The sequence below is a fragment of the Panulirus ornatus genome, chromosome 23, assembly GCF_036320965.1.
Source record: "Panulirus ornatus isolate Po-2019 chromosome 23, ASM3632096v1, whole genome shotgun sequence".
Classification (NCBI taxonomy): Eukaryota; Metazoa; Arthropoda; class Malacostraca; order Decapoda; family Palinuridae; genus Panulirus; species Panulirus ornatus.
The window spans coordinates 15,653,792-15,674,955 of NC_092246.1; the positions used below are offsets into that span (position 1 = coordinate 15,653,792).

Genomic DNA, 21,164 nt, shown 5'->3' on the forward strand with positions numbered 1-21,164 from the left:
TAGTTGTTATACATCTCGATACATAATGCAGTCATTGTTGATCATCCGTTGTCGAACTCGTACCGCAAGGATTCCCGAATAATTCATCGTGTTGCCCAAAACCATGCTAAGAATGTTCTCACATTCTGACGTATGTGTTGCAAACGTCCAGGGCCCACCAGTCCCCTGAACCTTTTGTGCACTCTGTTTCCTCTGTAGCGCCTCCGCCCACAGAGCGGGTTGGAGGGCACTAAAAACTAGCTGCTCATGTGAGAGAACTCGAAATCAGAGAGTACAGAGTAAATAGAGAGAGAGAGAGAGAGAGAGAGAGAGAGAGAGAGAGAGAGAGAGAGAGAGAGAGAGAGAGAGAATACTGTCCACATATTCCCTACATGTCGTGGAAGGCGACTAAGAGGGGCGGGAGCGAGTGGCTGGAAATCCTGCCTTCATGTACTCTTCTCAAGAAGAAATAATAGAGCAAGGAGCCAAGAGAGTATTTTTCCCTCAAAGTATATGTCATCTTTTCTTGCCGCTACCTCGCTCACCCGGGAAATCGCGAGCATATATGGAAAAGAAAATATATGTTTGATTTATATGTTCATTATCATCGATGGGGTTGTGAATGTGAGGGTCTTGGAGGGAGGGACATGTTTGCAGTCTGTCAGGAATGGGTAGCCTGGGAGGTAAGTCAGCTACTGTTTGCTGATGACACGGCTCTGGTGACAAGATTCGTGTGAGAAACTGCAGAAGCTGGTGTCCGATTTTGAGAAAGTATGTGACTGGAGAAGTCTAAGAGCAAGTGTAAATATAAGGAAGGTTACTGGAGAAAAACATGTCGACTGGAGAGTGAGTTTAAATTTAGGGAAAGTGGAAAAGTGGAGTATTTTAGGCACCTGGGAGTGGACATGGCAGCAAAAGAAACCATGGGAGCTAAAGTGAGTCACTGGGTGGGTGAGGGGGCGAAGGTCCTGTCGTAATGAGGAGTGTGTGGACAGATCAGTGAAGTCAGGGAAAAGATGGATATCTCTGATGGTATAATAGTCCTTATAATGTTGCATGAGGTATTTCCTGTGTGCTGACTACATAGCAGTGGAAAATCACATGTATATAACAGTCCCTAGTCCACTGGCCTCAGATTTGCATAGATACTACAGAAGATTGGAGTAAACGTTACTACTTAAGGATGAAGTGGAAAATGTATCAAGGATAGTATGGTATACGGTATACCAATTAATGGATGTCCAGCCTTACGCGAAAAGGACCAGCGAACATAAAGCTGACATACGTCATCATTTGGATATCTGATGCGTCTGTATGGACATCTACCGAGATGGCGAGAGGCTGAAATAAGGCGTAAAGGATTGAGCAAACAGGTAAGGAAAGCCTTTGAAGCTACCCACATCGCTGCAGGGAATATGACCAATAACCGTAAGGGCTTTTCAAAGAACAGACAAGGGAAAGAGGCTAGAGAACAAGAAGCAGACTAAAATTAGACCTAGAAAACATGGTAGAATTAGAGAACAAGGGAAATAGGATATAAAAAGAGAAGAGACAGGTTAGAGAACAAAGGAAGCAGACGAGAACAAGAGAAGCAGAGTGAAACTAGACTCAAGAACAAGAGAAACATACTAGAGAACACGGGGTAGCAGAAAGAAACCAGACGGAAAAACGGGAGAAGCAGACCAGAGAACATGGCTGAGACTCGAACCATACTAGAAAACCCACTAAATTCAATAAAAGGAAAAAGAATTGAAGCCAATAAGGGAAAAATATAACCATCGGTAATAAAAGGGAATAAGGAACGTCTAGAACTAGAAACGAAGAAATATGAGACCAAAAATGAATTTGAGAGCAATAGAAACGCCAGCATGTATGTATCTTGAAACTGAAGAATGAGAGAGAGAGAGAGAGAGAGAGAGAGAGAGAGAGAGAGAGAGAGAGAGAGAGAGAGAGAGAGGAAACAATTGTTGAACCTGATCGTAAGTTGTAAACGAAGGAAAAACACGCAAAAGACGCGCGAGAGTTACGAAAATATATATATATTATCCCTGGGGATAGGGGAGAACGAATACCTCCCACGTATTTCCTGCGTGTCGTAGAAGGCGACTAAAAGGGGAGGGAGCGGGTGGCTGGAAATCCTCCCCTCTCTTTTTTTTTTTTTTTTATTTTCCAAAAGAAGGAACAGAGAAGGGGGCCCGGTGATAATATTCCCTCAAAGGCCCAGTCCTCTGTTCTTAACGCTACCTCGCTAACGCGGGAAATGGCGAATAGTATGAAAGAAAAAAAAGAAAAAAAAAAAAAAATATATATATATATATATATATATATATATATATATATATATATATATATATATATATATTACAGATTCATGGTATGACTTATTTAATATTGTGGACAACCATGATGTAAGGCAACATGCTGTGAATATGGCAGACAGTATTGTAAAATGTAAATATCCCATTTGTTTTATGATTATCTGTTGAGAAGTAAGTTTCAAACAGTTATTGAATGATAAAAGTCCAACGTACTTAAATTTAAAAGAAAATCTATTAGTTTAAACATCAGTTATGTGTTGCAGAGCAGTTTAAGGTGAGGGAGAAGATAGCAACTATAGTTAGATCACTAAGCACTTTCTGTCAATACTGTGTGTTCAATACTGAAAATAGGGATGGAGTAGAGGCTTGTTCTCTGTTAGTTGTATCTTTAAATGCTCCCAAAAGTGACCCTATGACTCGCCTCAGCTTTCATGATTCCATTCACTGCTATCTCCACTCTCAGGTTTCATAAACACTAAATTTCCTCCAAAATTTTTCCATTCAAACTCGCACCTTTTATAACCTTGCTTTTATTCACATTCACTCATGACTTTCTCCTTTCACACATTCTCCCTATCTCGGACATCATTTTTTTGAAGTTTGTCATTTGAATCTTCTGTCGCAGCTGTGTCATTAACAACCAACAACTGACTCGCCTCATAGGCCCTATCACACTCTCCAAGACCCTTGCATTCACCTCCCTCACCACCCCATCCCTAAACAGATTAAGCAGCCATGATGAAATCACACTCCTGATTCAGACCCACCTTCACCTGAAACCACTAATCTTTTCCCCACCTACTCAAACACATCTTACTCCTGTGATAAAAGTTCACTGCTTCTACTAGCTTTCCTTCTGCACCATATATTTGTAATGCCTTGCACATAGCATCACTATCAATTGTATCACATGCTCTCTCCAGATCCATAAATGCCAAATACAAATACTTCTGTGTCTCTAAGTATTACACATTCTTCAAAGCAAACACCTGCTCCACACATCCTCTACCAATCCTGAAACCATTTTGTTCCTCACCAGTCTGATGCTTTGTGCATGCCACCATCATCTCAATCACCACTCTGCTTCTTATTTTACATACACATAGCAAACTTATACCTCTGTTATTGTAATGCTCACCTTTAACCTCCTTGCCTTTATATAGTAGCACTGCACATGCATTCTGCCAGTTCTTAAGAACCTCAACATGATCTCTTCTCTCTCTATCTGTTTATATCTTTGATGCCTGTTCCCTTCAGGAACTCCATAAAGAGAGTGGCTAAGGCAAAAGGGTCTCCATAACTGATGAACTCCATTGATGCTCTTTAGCCTTTAGTGTCTCTTCCTTAATAGACCACTGGCAGAGGACAACTCTAGCACAGTGTTTTCAGAGGCTCTCAGCATGATCAATTCATTGAAAATCCTAAGTAACCAAACCAGAACACAGTCACCTTTCTAAAGAAATTCAGTTGCAGTAAGTCTACTCTGTCAACCTTGCCACATTTCATTCTGCTCAAGGCTTTCTCATATTTTTCTCACTAAACCACTTGCCATGACGTTTGTTTTATCCACTCCCCGATTCAGACACCCTACATCTGCCACACAGTCATCACATACATTCTTCAATCCTTTAAAGTACTCACTCTATCCTATTTTCACCTTATCACTGTCTGTTATCACTTACCCTTCACAGATGACCCCATTTTTTCCCCTCTTACTATCATTATCCTTCCAAAACATTTTCTTATTTTCCCTGAAGTTTGGTGGATGTGATTTTTTTTAAGAACTTTAGACTTCAGTCTTATTTTGAGGTGAGAAGAAATATTGTGTATTATGACTTTAGTCATAATTCATACCCAAAAAGATAATTTTTGATTTGATTGAGAGGAAATCAGTCAGTTGGCATTATATCCAATTAAATCAGTTTTGGTTATATACTGAATTGTACTTACTGTGTGTATATTTTTTTTTTTTTTTTCCCGCTGTCTCCCACGTTTGCGAGGTAGCACAAGGAAATATATATATATATATATATATATATATATATATATATATATATATATATATATATATATATATATATATTCCCTGGGGATAGGGGAGAAAGAATACTTCCCACGTATTCCCTGCGTGTCGTAGAAGGCGACTAAAAGGGAAGGGAGCGGGGGGCTGGAAATCCTCCCCTCTCGTTTTTTTTTTTTTTTTTTTTTTTTTTTTTAATTTTCCAAAAGAAGGAACAGAGAAGAGGTCCAGGTGAGGATATTCCCTCAAAGGCCCAGTCCTCTGTTCTTAACGCTACCTCGCTAACGCGGGAAATGGCGAATAGTATGAAAGAAAAAAAAAAAAAAAAAAAAAAAATATATATATATATATATATATATATATATATATGATAAAGCGATAGAAACATTGGGGAATTAAGCGTTTGAACACGAGGCAAAAATAAGATTCAAATGTGAAGAAGAAAGTTAATCTGTAGAGTCTCTCTCTCTCTCTCTCTCTCTCTCTCTCTCTCTCTCTCTCTCTCTCTCTCTCAATGAGAAACAAAAGCAAAATCAGGCGAATGAAGGACTTGTGTAGGAGAGAAACAAGAAAAATAACACAAAGAAAACGAAGCCACACAGTATAAAACGGTAGATGGATAGAAAAAACGAAAAAAAAAACTTTTGTATTTTTTTTATTCAAACGTAAGGGAACGAGAGACTTGGACGGTATACGAGAAACAAAGGCCAAAACAAGACAAGACAAGACAAGACCCCCCCCCAAGACCCCCCTCCCGGAAGGTGGTCCGTCCGGAAGCACCAGGAGGCCATTAACGACTTAACAAGAGCCAAAGAGGAGACAGAATGATGGGTTGTGACCACCCCTGCCGCTGCTACCCTTCCCCCTTCCATCTCTCCCTTCCCCCTTCCCCTTCTCCCCTCCCTATCCTTAACCCGAGGTTAATGCCTCATGTTTAAAAGAAGAATTCTCGTCGTATATTTGAGATCATGGTGGCGTCAGGTCAAGGATCCGAGACGGGGACGGACGGACGGACGGCCGGCCGGGTCCTGAGGGTGGGAAAGGCGACTGACCCTCCCACACTCCCTCCCTGCCTGCTGTGGGAGGTGGAGATAGGCTGACCCTCCCACCCTCCCTGCCTGCGGTGGGAGGTGGAGATAGGCTGACCCTCCCACCCTCCCAGCCTGCGGTGGGAGGTGGAGATAGGCTGACCCTCCCACCCTCCCTGCCTGCGGTGGGAGGTGGAGATAGGCTGACCCTCCCACCCTCCCTGCCTGCGGTGGGAGGTGGAGATAGGCTGATCCTCCCACCCTCCCAGCCTGCGGTGGGAGGTGGAGATAGGCTGACACTCCCACCCTCCCTTCCTGCGGTGGGAGGTGGAGATAGGCTGACCCTCCCACCCTCCCTGCCTGCGGTGGGAGGTGGAGATAGGCTGACCCTCCCACCCTCCCTGCCTTCGGTGGGAGGTGGAGATAGGCTGACACTCCCACCCTCCCTGCCTGCAGTGGGAGGTGGAGATAGGCTGACACTCCCACCCTCCCTTCCTGCGGTGGGAGGTGGAGATAGGCTGACCCTCCCACCCTCCCTGCCTGCTGTGGGAGGTGGAGATAGGCTGACCCTCCCACCCTCCCTGCCTGCGGTGGGAGGTGGAGATAGGCTGACACTCCCACCCTCCCTTCCTGCGGTGGGAGGTGGAGATAGGCTGACCCTCCCACCCTCCCTGCCTGCCTGCGGTGGGAGGTGGAGATAGGCTGACCCTCCCACCCTCCCTTCCTGCGGTGGGAGGTGGAGATAGGCTGACACTCCCACCCTCTCTTCCTGCGGTGGGAGGTGGAGATAGGCTGACACTCCCACCCTCCCTGCCTTCGGTGGGAGGTGGAGATAGGCTGACCCTCCCACCCTCCCTGCCTTCGGTGGGAGGTGGAGATAGGCTGACCCTCCCACCCTCCCTGCCTGTGGTGGGACGTGGAGATAAGTTCGGGGGAGAAGGAGGAGAACCCCAAAAACATAGGAGGACGGTGTTGGAAAGAATCGTAAGGTTAATGTTGAGAGAGAGAGAGAGAGATTTGTCGTGAAGTCGCGTTCTCTCTCTCTCTCTCTCTCTCTCTCTCTCTCTCTCTCTCTCTCTCTCTCTCTCTCTCTCTCTCTCTCTATCTCTCTCTCTCTCTCTTTTGGATAAATCTGATGTTATTGTAATGGATGCAGTTACACCCTTAAAGAGGCACCTTTTCTCTCGGATGGCTCGGGTGTGAGTGGGGTAACACGGCAAGATGAGGCGGGTCGGGGAAATGCTTCGTGGTTTCCAGAGGGTCGCTCCTCTCTCCCTCCTCCTCCACACACACACGACCAGCATAAGACTGGAACTCCCGCTTCGCCACTGTTCCAGACATGGCTCCCACAGATCTGGATCTCTCTCTTTTGTCACTTCAGCATTTGGCGATCTCGCTTCTAACCTCCTCTCCGTAGAACAACCATATCCCTCCCTCTCTCCTTCAGCTGGTCTGCTACTATGAGACGTTGCTGTTCAAGGGAGGAGGGATTTTTTCGCTCCCTGGACAGTACCAGATTTCTAATCTCTACCGTCGTTTTCGCTCTTTGGGTGGCGTTTGCAGCTATTGTAATACAGAAACTCTAGTCGCTCTCGCCCTTGGTTCCTGGATCTTCGAAGTGTGATGTCATCTGGCTCAAAGTGTATGCGCCCTTTCAATAACTTTGGTCTTATGTTTTTGTATATCTCACCTCCGCTAGTTTCCTTACGTACATTTATTTGTCACGAACCATTATTGCCGTCTTCACATCCATGCTCTCATGTCTCCAGCATTGAGGGTTTCTGTGTACGCAACAAAGGATCGGCTGGGCGCTGCCTGGGATGATCCCAGTGGAGCCGAGGCCTTTTCTTTCCCTCCCTCCTTAATAATCTGAGACATAAACAAACCGCCATCACCAGTTCCCGCCCGTCCAGAACACACTTCCGGCACCTTTTTTTCCACTGTTATTCCGCAATTTTTCGTCTTCGGGTTCTCTGACAATAATCATATTTCTCTCTCATTTACAGTCTGTTCAACGTGCACCTGCTGAACCCTGGTTAATTTCTAATGTCTATCCTCTTTTTCATACATATTCACCATTTCCCACGTTAGCGAGATAGCGCTAAGAACAGAGGACTGAGCCTTAGAGGGAATATCCTCACTTTATCTTACAATATTTTTTTTTTTCACCCGAGATGGCTTTGAACTGGGGCATCATTAGCTTCTGGTATGTCTGTCGCTTCAGAAAGAGAGAGAAAAAGTATCTTTTGATAGATCTTATGTGATTATATTAACTCATAGTACAACATAAAGCTGTGTCTCTCTCTCGTGCTGATGTAAACCTCTCCTCCATGATTATTGCACCTGAGTGTGATGTTTTCTAAATGGTAGAGGAAGGGGAGAGAGAGAGAGAGAGAGAGAGAGAGAGAGAGAGAGAGACGAGACGAGACCATCATCCCATGAGAATGTAGGCGGAGAGGATAGGAAAGAGATGAACAGAGGAGGATAGTTCACGGTTGAATGAGAGAGAGAGAGAGAGAGAGAGAGAGAGAGAGAGAGAGAGAGAGAGAGAGAGAGAGGGTGACATTTTGAAAGCGACTTGGAGAAAAACAAGTAGATTGACTTACCCATGGATAAAGAAAAAAAAGGGGGAGGCAGGACAGGCGTAACACCAGAGCGAAACGCACAAAACAAAATATAATTGTGTAAAGAAAATCGTGACCTAAGATAAATTGGAGAGACAGATGAGAGAGGAAGTGTTTACGTGTGTGTGTGTGTGTGTGTGTGTGTGTGTGTGTGAGTGTGAGGAGAAGGTGGGTCGCTGGACTTAGCCAGACGAAGAAGGTTCCTCTTGAATCCTGCTCGCCTAATTGGCTCTGAATTTTGATGGGAGGCGAAACTCCCCTGGTGGCCAGCCAGTCATGTACACTTAACCTGTAGGTGACAGGCCAGCCACACAGGCGAATCAGCCCTGTCCACCTAGCCGTTTTGGTGATTGAAACTAGCCACCCAGGCCCACGCAGCCTTGTATACCAAGCACTTGGTGGCTAAGGCTAGAAAACCAGCCATTCATCCCTGTACGCCGCACCCTTGGTGTCTGTGGCTAGCCAACCCAGTACATCGGGATCTTGGTGAGTAAGACTGGCCGTACAGCCCTGTACACCGCCATCAGGAAGGTCTTTTCATCCTCCAGCACCATCAGGAAGGTCTTCCCACCCTCCAGCACCATCAGGAAGGTCTTCCCACCCTCCAGCGCCATCAGGAAGGTCTTCTTACTCTCCAGCACCATCACGAAGGTCTTACCACCCTCCAGCACCATCAGGAAGGACTTCTCACCCTCCAGCGCCATCAGGAAGGTCTTCCCATCCTCCAGCGCCACCAGGAAGGTCTTTCCACCCTCCATCACCATCAGGAAGGTCTTCCCGCCCTTCAGCGCCATCAGGAAGAACCTCCCATCCTCCAGCGCCTTCAGGAAGGTCTTCCCACCCTCCAGCACCATCAGAATGGTCTTCCCACCCTCCAGCACCATCAGGAAGGTCTTCCCACCCTCCAGCACCATCAGGAAGGACTACCCACCCTCCAGCACCATCAGGAACGTGCCGTTGTGAAAGCCCCAATACAGATGGCTCACCTCTTAATGCTGCCAATTAAGGATTATTGATCCCCTGAGCCGCTTTTTGTAAGCTGCCTTTTTGTGGGCTGCTGCTGAAGGGCGTATTACAGAAGAAAAGACGAGAGTACAGCGAGATTATAAACGACAAAAGGTTCTTTTTAGGGCTCGAGGAGTGAGTGTTAAGGTGACGAGGACTTGGCTGGAGGAACTGGAACATGTACGAGGAATATGATATTGGCTGATGCCATTCTGACACTGTTTGGAGACGGTGGTTTAAGGCAGGAAGGAAGGAAGGTGTTGGCCCGAGGAAGTGAGCGAGGAATGTGTTGTCACAGTCAACACTGTGGCGTATGGAACTACTTGTTACTCAAGCACGAAGAGCAATGGAGGCTCCCTCGTCGCCTCACCCCAGCAGTAGCAGCAGCAGTACCTGTGAGTACCTGGTTGTCAACACCAGCAGTAGCAACACCAGCAGTAGCAACATTATCATGAGTGTTGTGAACAAGATATATAGATTACAACTGTAAGTTGCCATCGGGACGTCTTCCCGTGTCTCCACCATATATATATATATATATATATATATATATATATATATATATATATATATATATATATATATAGGGCAATGAAACCCTCAATTAACCCCGGGAGTTGAATCGACCGAGCGCGGGTGAGAGAGAGGGAAGGGGGAGGAGGCGGAGGGGGACCTCCTCTTGTTGGGGAGGGGTGAGGGGGGGATGGTGGGCGAGGGGCGCGTGTGCCGACCCCTCGTGGCCGCCTCGACTCCCGGACCCCGTCAGCTGCTGCCTAGAACGCCACCCACCCTCATACACACACACACACACACGCACGCCGCTCCTGGCTCACCTCTCTCTCCCAGGGACGCTCCTCACGGCAGCCACTGGCACAGTTGGTGAGGGAGCGTTGGACGGTGTTGCGTCCCAGGTGTTGGCGCCCACTTGGCAGTGCTACGTAGTGTGTGTACTGAGGTGATCTGTCGTCAGTGCCATGAGAGAGAGAGAGAGAGAGAGATTTTCTCAGGAAGGTGCTGTGTGTCGTGAGTGGAGGATTAAAAAAGAATAATTAGGTGGTCAGTATATATATATATATATTTCTTTTCCTCTGAGTGTCTCGAGCAGCGTCTCCGGTCGGTCATTCACGGAGCCTGAATGGAAGCAGGAGGTGTGAGGGGCCACTGTGTCACAGGAGCAAAGTCGACCTGAGAGGCGTAGGTGTACACGGGGTGGTGCCCTTCAGCATCGTCACTGCACATGGTGACCGCCTCTCGCCCCCCCTCACGCCCCGCCAGCCGCATCCAGCTGATCCTGCCCACGAGGGAGGGAGGAGAAATGAAGAATGTGTTGGAGAGGGAAGACCACCAGGCGTGAGTGAGAGAGGCTTACGATACCGACCCCTTTAACATCTGGGGGCCAGTAGGAGGCAGACCCGTCCACGGTGGTGGGAGGGAGGGGACACTGTGTGCCTCGTGTGGCAACGATAAATATTCACCTGCAGAGAGAGAGAGAGAGAGAGAGAGGAGGCGTGAGTGTGTACAGAGGTTCTGGACGTAGCAGGTGAGGAGGCGATCATACGATAGCTTGCTAGCCCTACGTCCTCACCCACGAGGCTTCTCCGTGGGAGGGTTTTGGTGGGGGCTGCCTCTACCTCCCTGAATGATTAATGAGAACGGAACAAGTGGGTGGCGAGAGGAGCGGTACGGTGGTGCATTGCCGTTTCGATACACCCAGGCCTCCTGTTATATATGTACCTCTCTCGACACAACCTGCGCTTGGGTGATGGCAAGTCTCCCCTCGTAGTGATGATAAGTGAGGGGAGGGGGGAATCAGAAGCCACTGTAAAGGTTCGCATACAAAATGCGATAATATACGTAGCATGATGAAAAGGTATTTGCCCCGTAGGCTGTAAGAAATGAAAATAGATAAATCAGGTGAATAAATAATCGGCAGAAATCGTATGAATCGTGTGAGGAGAGGAACTTCTCCGATCACAGCTGTACATCACTGTCTGGCCTTTCTGAAAACTGTTGTGTTTCCGTGAGAGAGTCGTGTGCTGCCCTGGTGAGTGACAGGCAGCCCGGGACACTGTCATAGCAACAGTTTGAGTCGTGAGGGCCCGCCCGCTCGTGAACATTGCTCACAACGGAGGTTTTCATCTGCTGTGGAACTGGTAGTGAGTGAGTGAGTGAGTCACTGAGAGGCGAGAGGGATCGAGAGAAGTGTGTACTCGAGTCGTTAAAGTTATATAAAAACAAAAAAAGAGGAGTCCAGTATTACCGTTTGTGACGTGATTATTGGATCAGAAATGTAGTGTGAGGAAGGAGGTGGTGGTGGTGGTGGTGAGCGTATTGACGAGGAAGGTGGTGGTGCCTCTACCCTGGGATGAGGGTGCTGGGTTCTCATACCTCCACCTGCTGTCAACCTGCACCCTAGTGTTTTCCAAAAGTCTCATCGTGATCCGTTCTGTAACCGAGTGATAAAGTCATGAGTTCTTGTGGATCGTCGACTGGTAAAGAGTTGTTATGGACGAGGACTACATGACAGTATGACGACCACAGTCCCTACCGGTGATCAGTCGACAAGACGGAATTTCTGAGGTGGTCGGTGGAGTCTGGTGGAGGGGAGGTCACCGCAAGACGTGTAGCCACAGGAGGAGCAGACCTTTAAAGACCAGCATCGCTGCTGCCATGGACTCGTGTCCGCGCGCCTCCTCCCCGCTGACACCTGCGGAGCGCCTCGGCGTGGGCGACTTCCTCCCGTTCGATAGGGAGGCTCGGGTGGAGGACACGGCCGAGTTCTTGGATTGCTGTTCCCTTGACTACAGCCAGCCCAGCAAGATCACGGTGGTGTCTGGCCAACACCACCCACTCTCGCAATCCTCGGGCGAGTGCGAGTTAGACGGGAGTTACAGCGAGTTCATTGAGACGCAATGGGTCAAAGGCAGCGTCAGCGAAGGCGACCGGGAAAGTCAGTGTGGACTCGACAATATTGTGGAGGAGGAGGCGGCACAGGATATCGGAAGCGACACCGAAAGTGTGGTGGTGAGTGCGCCCCTCCACGGCCCCACGACCGTCAGGTGTGTATGCGTGTGTAAGAAACGTGGCTGCAAGTTCGTCAAGAAGCCTTTCGATGCTCAGAGCATTCGAGAGTCGCCCATCGGCAAGATGCCGGTGAGGTACAGAATGGTCACCTGGTTAACGGCTCTCAGACCACACAGAAGAGCCGACAGTCCAGTCACGGACCAGGTGGACGTCGGCTCAAAAGTCCACCCTGAGAAGAAGTCGAAGATTATCCAGATGTTCAGATCCAGGAGGTTTCGCAAGACCGTGACCACAACTGCAACCGAGGGATCGAGTTCAGTGGAGACGATAAGGAAACATTTTTCGGATGTGGATGGGGTGAAGACGGCGGCGGAAGCCAGCGAGGCGCGACGCTGCAAGGGGTGTCAGTTGTCGGTGGCGAGGTCTCTGGCGGTGCTGTTCGGCCTCTCGCTCATCACCCTGGGAGTCACGTATGACTACGGGGTCAAACATGGCGTGGACAGCATCCTGCAGAGTTGCTGGTCGTGGCTCCGGACCAGTTACATGAACTTCGGCGACGAGTTCGTCTCATACAACAGTTTGTTCTTCAGAATGAGCAACAGCGAGGCTTTATACGGCGAGCCCTATCCCAGGTATGGCAACAACAACACCAACAAATCCACCACCAATGGCACGCGGTTCAAGGACGCCATAAACAAGGTGGACCCGAAATTCCTATTCGTGTTGGAAGGGTTGAAGTTATCCGTCCAGTTGCATTTCTTCAGCATCGACGAGGACTCCGACATGACAACTCCTCAGGTCCTGGTCCACGACCAAGGTCCTCTGTTCTTTCGAATATCCTTCCGGAGAACTGCTGGTCTCTACGTGGATTACCTGCCCGAGAGGTCCAACATGTCCCTCTCCACGCCATTCCTAATCTACGACCTCATGAAAATGATAATACTGAGTAACGAACTTCCGTATTTTGGGATGCACATGCACGATTACCTCAAAACCACTCCGTCGGCACTCTTCACTATGATTATTGATAACCTTAAAAAATACAACGTGGACACAACGTTCCTCTCCAACATACAAGCCCAGATTCAGAAAGGGAGGAGAAAACGATCGTCAGAACGCGACAAGTTTTACGTTCACGTCCCCCTGGCGCCGGCCCCGGAGGGAACCAAAGAGACGGTGGAAGCGGCCGAACCGAGTACCGTCGCCCCTGCTCTCGTCGGAGCGACGAGGACGACGGAGCCGCTGCTTGAGCGCCAACCAAACGCCAGCGGCGAGCCTCTGGGTGTCACCACTTTCTCGAGGATGAGGAGGTCGACTGAGGAGCCGTCGAGAAGAAAATCCGTCTGGAGATCCTTGTCGGAGATATCTAGAAAAATATTCCTACCCCTTCCGTTAGACACGAAGAAAACGGTGTTGCTGCCTGTGCCCTTCATAGAGAAGAACCTGACGCTGAGGTACCGACACGCCGTCAGCGTGCTAGGTCTGCCGGGCTACCAGTTCATCTTGGGCAACGACATCACCAAGAGTGGCATCTGGGAGCACCCACACCAGGACCTGTACCCATCACTCAGCTACTCCAGGGTCAAGGATGGGGAGCAGGACACCTCCAACGCGCACATCCAGCGACACCGGTACAATGAGAAGAGGAAGAAGTTCCAGCACCATCGGCATTCCAAACACCAGAACCCTCTGGAAAGCGATAGTTATCGGAAAAGTTTCAACGATGTGCTGGGAGTGGTTGATCTCGAGCCGTTAATTTTAGATACTATAGGGAGAGTTCTCCTCATGGGGCGCCATCTGGAACACTATCCCTTTTGGATATCGCCTCCGCATTTTTTATCATTAAACGATCATATAGATAAGTCGAGGTATAGCCAAGAATCCTGGAATAATACCGGCTCCAAATTTTCTTTAATTGAGACGGATCCGAGCAACACCAACCTGGTGGTGGGAGTAGAGGGCGTGTCAGCCAACGAGTCCATCCACGGATCCTTCATCTACTACCACCCGATTCTTGGTGTGCCCATCAACGCCTCTCTAGCCGTCCAGGTGGGCGTGCGGCCGCCCGAAGGGATGCTGCACGCCCACAAGCTCGTGCCTATTATGTGGACGCGCGTGCAAGTGGAGGAGATCCCGCTGACGCTGTGGTACATCCTGTGGGCGGCGTGTCACCTGCGGGAGACCATCATGATCTGCCTCATCAGCACCGGCACCATGGTGGTCACTTGCGCCCTCACCTGCAGGAGAAAAGGGAGACTCTTGCAACGTCCAGGTAGTGCCTAAGATATCGTCAAATTGGTGGTCGAGGTAATGTCGCTGAAAAGACCGGTTCCCGGACTTAATGATATCCTGGAGGAGGACGAGGAGGGAGGGAACCACAGTTTTGTTTGTGCGGTTCTGAGAAGGGGCGAGTCCGTGGACTCCCTCCTCCAAGTGATTGTGGGAGAAATATCCTCGAGAGTGCTCCATGTCTTCCCAGCGAAGTATTTCTTCCAGGTAATGAGATTGTGAGATTAAGGACACGACCCCGATGGCCACCGGTTGACTTCCAGTTGCAGCAGCAAGTGCACGTCACGGGGAGAGCGGCCCAGGCTGGCCACATCCGGATGACTCTTAAATCTTGCGAATTGCCTCGTACAGCCAGACTGGAATACGGCCAGCCTTGCTGCACTGGACCAGGACGCAGCCTCGCTCACCGGCCTTCCATGCCAAACGCCCCGAGGCTAGAACGTCTGGGGCTCCGACGTAGACGTCTTGCAAAATACAGGTATACGTTTACCAGTGGCGTCCGCTCGGGCGGGTTGCTGGATCCGTTTCTGGATGTCCCGACCGCATTTGTCAACCGTCAACGCCACTTGATATCATCCGTCGGAGCCGATGGCTGACGTCCCCAACCAAACCACAACAATCATATGGACCAGCGTTCTACGTCTTGAGTGACAGTGCGACGTAACCATCTTGGACAGTTGGCGGACGTGGAAACCAACGATGCCAGCGGGTGCCGACCACACCATCATACGGCCCACCTCAACTACTGAACCCTACCACCTCTGGATTCTAGCTGACGAAACCCTTCCAGAGAACCATAAATTTGGTGAGTTACCCTTTTTCTCTTTGATGTCGGAAATTACCCTCACCCTCTTCGATTACTACAGAGCACGCGAGTCCAGCGTTATGTTGCCTTCCCTACCTGGTGATTGTACCAGCCAGTCACATAGCTTCTACGCTACCAGCAATGTATATTTAATCAGTAGAGGCCTCACCCTGTACAGTGAGGGAGTGGGTTGGCCTTATGATTATCGTGAGAACCTGATTCATGATTACAGAATGACGTTGTCTGCCCTTAATGATAGGTGTGGTAGTCGATATGCCTAAAGCTGACATGACCAAGCAGTCATTTCTCTCTCTAACCACCCTGGTTGTTGTCCTTATGAGCACGCGAGTCTTAAATCCGTGTTGAGTATCCGTACCACCAATCCGTGTATCCATAGCATGCCTTTGTATCCTTATGAACTGTCCCTGTAACCATACCAAGCCTCTGTACCTATACCAACAGTACCTGTCACTACGCCATCGGCTTCTGTAACCATACCAAGCTCCTGTATCCAGACCATCAGTCCCTCTAACCATGCCATCAGCCCCTGTAACCAGACCAACTTAGTACCTGTAGCCAAGCCAACAGTCGCTGTAACCGTACCAATGGTCCCTGTAACTATATCATTACTCTCTGTAATCATACCAATTTCCTTGTACCCATACCAGGAGTCCCTGTGACATACCCGTCAGTCGCTGTAAGCAAACCAAACCTCTGTAACCACACCAGCAGCCCATGTTACTATACCAGTGGTCCTTCTGACCATATTAGTAGCCCCTGTAAACGTAACAGCAATCCCTGTAAAATCCCTGTAACTATATCAAAGTTCCTGTATCGAAATCAAGTAGTTCATGCAAGTGATTAACCTTCTGTTTAGTTATGCCAAAGGTCCAGGCCAGTGATCCAGCCATCCGGGCAAATATACCAACCATACAGATGAATATGACAGCTATATGGGCAAATATATCAGCCATCCGGAGAAATATTTACTAGCCATCTAGGCGAATATACCAAACATCAGGGTAAATGTGTCGGAGATTCGGGAAAATATACCAGCCATCCGAGAATTGCCGGACAAATATACCAGCCATGTAAAAAGAATATGCATGCTATCCAGGAAAGTATGCCAGGAAATTGTATCACCCAGCCGGGAAAATATACCAACCATCTGGGAAATTATACCAAGCACCCGAGAAATATACCAACCATCCGGCAAAATGTACCAACCTTCCGAGAAAATATACCGACCATTCTGGTAGAAATACCAACCATCCGAGAAAATATATCGAGCATCCTGGTAAATATACCAACCAAGAAAATATACCCACCATCCTGGTGAAAATACCAACCTTCCGAGAAAATATACCGACTATACTAGTAGATATACCAACCATCCAAGAAAATATACCAACATCCAGAAGATCATACCAGACTTAATCATACCGCCAAAAAATGAAAGCCTTTTCCACTAGACGCCATGTAGACTGTGTGTTTGCCAGCCGTCCGTCGGTCACTCGGAGAATGTCCACTCTGTTTTGTTTTATCACTCCATGTCTTCAACTTCCTCTAGTGTGTTGTGTCTTCAGCTTACTCCAGTGTCTTGTGTCTTCAACTTCCTCCAGTGTCTTGTGTCTTCAGCTTACTCCAGTGTCTTGTGTCTTCAACTTCCCCTAGTGTCTTGTGTCTTCAGCTTACTCCAGTGTCTTGTGTCTTCAACTTCCTCTAGTGTCTTGTGTCTCCAGCTTACTCCAGTGTCTTGTGTCTTCAACTTCCTCTAGTGTCTTGTGTCTTCAGCTTCCTCCAGTGTCTTGTGTCTTCAACTTCCTCTAGTGTCTTGTGTCTTCAGCTTCCTCCAGTGTCTTGTGTCTTCAACTTCCTCTAGTGTCTTGTGTCTCCAGCTTACTCCAGTGTCTTGTGTCTTCAGCTTCCTCCAGTGTGTTGTGTCTTCAGCTTCCTCCAGTGTCTTGTGTCTTCAACTTCCCCTAGTGTCTTGTGTCTCCAGCTTACTCCAGTGTCTTGTGTCTTCAACTTCCTCCAGTGTGTTGTGTCTTCAGCTTCCTCCAGTGTCTTGTGTCTTCAACTTCCCCTAGTGTCTTGTGTCTTCAGCTTACTCCAGTGTCTTGTGTCTTCAACTTCCTCTAGTGTCTTGTGTCTCCAGCTTACTCCAGTGTCTTGTGTCTTCAGCTTCCTCCAGTGTCTTGTGTCTTCAACTTCCTCTAGTGTCTTGTGTCTTCAGCTTCCTCTAGTGTCTTGTGTCAACTTTCTCCAGTGTCTTATGTCTTCAGCGTCCTCTAGTTTCTTGTGTCTTCAACTTCCTCCTGTTTTGTGTCTTCAGCTTTCTCTAGTGTCTTGTGTCTTCAGCTTACTCCAGTGTCTTGTGTCTTCAGCATCCTCCAGTGTCTTGTGTCTTCAACTTCCTCCAGTGTCTTGTGTCTTCAACTTCCTCCAGTGTCTTGTGTCTTCAGCTTCCTCCAGTGTCTTGTGTCTTCAACTTCCTCTAGTGTGTTGTGTCTTCAGCTTCCTCCAGTGTCTTGTGTCTTCAGCTTACTCCAGTGTCTTGTGTCTTCAGCTTCCTCCAGTGTCTTGTGTCTTCAACTTCCTCCAGTGTCTTGTGTCTTCAACTTCCTCCAGTGTCTTGCGTCTTCAGCTTCCTCCAGTGTCTTGAGCCTTCAACTTCCTCTAGTGTCTTGTGTCTTCAACGTCCTCCACTGTCTTGTGTCTTCAACTTCCCGTGTCTTGTGTTTTCAACTTCCTCCAGTGTCTTGTGTCTTCAACTTCCTCCAGTGTCTTGTGTCTTCAACTTCCTCCAGTGTCTTGTGTCTTCAGCTTCCTCCAGTGTCTTGTGTCTTCAGCTTCCTGTAATGTGTTGTGTCTTCAACTTCCTCCAGTGTCTTGTGTCTTCAACTTCCTCCAGTGTCTTGTGTCCTCAGCTTCCTGTAATGTGTTGTGTCTTCAACTTCCTCCAGTGTCTTGTGTCTTCAGCTTCCTGTAATGTGTTGTGTCTTCAGCTTCCTTCAGTGTCTTGTGTCTTCAACTTCCTCTAGTGTGTTGTGTCTTCAGCTTCCTCTAGTGTCTTGTGTCTTCAGCTTCCTCTAGTGTCTTGTGTCTTCAGCTTCCTTCAGTGTCTTGTGTCTTCAGCTTCCTCTAGTGTCTTGTGTCTTCAGCTTCCTTCAGTGTCTTGTGTCTTCAGCTTCCTTCAGTGTCTTGTGTCTTCAGCTTCCTTCAGTGTCTTGTATCTTCAACTTCCTCCAGTGTCTTGTGTCTTCAGCTTCCTCTAGTGTGTTGTGTCTTCAGCTTCCTCCACTGTCTTGTATCTTCAACTTCCTCCAGTGTCTTGTGTCTTCAGCTTCCTTCAGTGTCTTGTGTCTTCAGCTTCCTCTAGTGTCTTGTGTCTTCAGCTTCCTTCAGTGTCTTGTCTCTTCAGCTTCCTCTAGTGTCTTGTGTCTTCAGCTTCCTTCAGTGTCTTGTATCTTCAACTTCCACCAGTGTCTTGTGTCTTCAGCTTCCTCTAGTGTGTTGTGTCTTCAGCTTCCTCCACTGTCTTGTGTCTTCAACTTCCTCCAGTGTCTTGTGTCTTCAGCTTCCTCCAGTGTCTTGTCACCTAATTAGTACCCTTGTCACCTGTAATGAGTACCCTTGTCACCTGTAATGAGTACCCTTGTCACCTAATTAGTACCCTTGTCACCTAATTAGTACCCTTGTCACCTAATTAGTACCCTTGTCACCTGTAATGAGTACCCTTGTCACCTAATTAGTACCCTTGTCACCTAATTAGTACCCTTGTCACCTAATTAGTACCCTTGTCACCTAATTAGTACCCTTGTCACCTGTAATGAGTACCCTTGTCACCTGTAATGAGTACCCTTGTCACCTAATTAGTACCCTTGTCACCTGTAATGAGTACCCTTGTCACCTAATTAGTACCCTTGTCACCTAATTAGTACCCTTGTCACCTAATTAGTACCCTTGTCACCTAATTAGTACCCTTGTCACCTAATTAGTACCCTTGTCACCTGTAATGAGTACCCTTGTCACCTGTAATGAGTACCCTTGTCACCTAATTAGTACCCTTGTCACCTAATTAGTACCCTTGTCACCTAATTAGTACCCTTGTCACCTAATTAGTACCCTTGTCACCTAATTAGTACCCTTGTCACCTGTAATGAGTACCCTTGTCACCTAATTAGTACCCTTGTCACCTAATTAGTACCCTTGTCACCTAATTAGTACCCTTGTCACCTAATTAGTACCCTTGTCACCTGTAATGAGTACCCTTGTCACCTGTAATGAGTACCCTTGTCACCTAATTAGTACCCTTGTCACCTAATTAGTACCCTTGTCACCTAATTAGTACCCTTGTCACCTAATTAGTACCCTTGTCACCTAATTAGTACCCTTGTCACCTAATTAGTACCCTTGTCACCTAATTAGTACCCTTGTCACCTAATGAGTACCCTTGTCACCTGTAATGAGTACCCTTGTCACCTAATTAGTACCCTTGTCACCTAATTAGTACCCTTGTCACCTAATTAGTACCCTTGTCACCTAATTAGTACCCTTGTCACCTAATTAGTACCCTTGTCACCTAATTAGTACCCTTGTCACCTGTAATGAGTACCCTTGTCACCTGTAATGAGTACCCTTGTCACCTAATTAGTACCCTTGTCACCTAATTAGTACCCTTGTCACCTAATTAGTACCCTTGTCACCTAATTAGTACCCTTGTCACCTAATTAGTACCCTTGTCACCTAATTAGTACCCTTGTCACCTAATTAGTACCCTTGTCACCTAATTAGTACCCTTGTCACCTAATTAGTACCCTTGTCACCTGTAATGAGTACCCTTGTCACCTAATTAGTACCCTTGTCACCTAATTAGTACCCTTGTCACCTAATTAGTACCCTTGTCACCTGTAATGAGTACCCTTGTCACCTGTAATGAGTACCCTTGTCACCTGTAATGAGTACCCTTGTCACCTAATTAGTACCCTTGTCACCTGTAATGAGTACCCTTGTCACCTAATTAGTACCCTTGTCACCTAATTAGTACCCTTGTCACCTAATTAGTACCCTTGTCACCTGTAATGAGTACCCTTGTCACCTAATTAGTACCCTTGTCACCTAATTAGTACCCTTGTCACCTAATTAGTACCCTTGTCACCTAATTAGTACCCTTGTCACCTGTAATGAGTACCCTTGTCACCTGTAATGAGTACCCTTGTCACCTAATTAGTACCCTTGTCACCTAATTAGTACCCTTGTCACCTAATTAGTACCCTTGTCACCTAATTAGTACCCTTGTCACCTAATTAGTACCCTTGTCACCTAATTAGTACCCTTGTCACCTGTAATGAGTACCCTTGTCACCTAATTAGTACCCTTGTCACCTGTAATGAGTACCCTTGTCACCTAATTAGTACCCTTGTCACCTAATTAGTACCCTTGTCACCTAATTAGTACCCTTGTCACCTAATTAGTACCCTTGTCACCTGTAATGAGTACCCTTGTCACCTGTAATGAGTACCCTTGTCACCTAATTAGTACCCTTGTCACCTGTAATGAGTACCCTTGTCACCTAATTAGTACCCTTGTCACCTAATTAGTACCCTTGTCACCTGTAATGAGTACCCTTGTCACCTAATTAGTACCCTTGTCACCTAATTAGTACCCTTGTCACCTAATTAGTACCCTTGTCACCTAATTAGTACCCTTGTCACCTAATTAGTACCCTTGTCACCTAATTAGTACCCTTGTCACCTAATTAGTACCCTTGTCACCTAATTAGTACCCTTGTCACCTGTAATGAGTACCCTTGTCACCTAATTAGTACCCTTGTCACCTGTAATGAGTACCCTTGTCACCTAATTAGTACCCTTGTCACCTGTAATGAGTACCCTTGTCACCTGTAATGAGTACCCTTGTCACCTGTAATGAGTACCCTTGTCACCTAATTAGTACCCTTGTCACCTAATTAGTACCCTTGTCACCTGTAATGAGTACCCTTGTCACCTAATTAGTACCCTTGTCACCTAATTAGTACCCTTGTCACCTGTAATGAGTACCCTTGTCACC

The 21,164-nt window shown here is 47.5% G+C and overlaps 1 protein-coding gene across 2 annotated transcripts in view; it reads left to right on the forward strand.

Moving 5' to 3' along the window:
• LOC139756819 (uncharacterized) overlaps positions 1-21,164 on the forward strand; it is a 387,051-nt gene that overhangs the window by 247,973 nt on the left and 117,914 nt on the right. The window contains exon 1 of one of the 2 annotated variants that reach the window (XR_011714448.1): positions 9,611-15,092. The exons of the other annotated variant lie outside the window; for it this stretch is intronic. The gene's annotated coding sequence lies outside the window, so the exon portion shown is untranslated. Of the gene's footprint in view, positions 1-9,610; positions 15,093-21,164 lie in introns of those variants that run through there. 2 annotated transcript variants of the gene reach the window in all.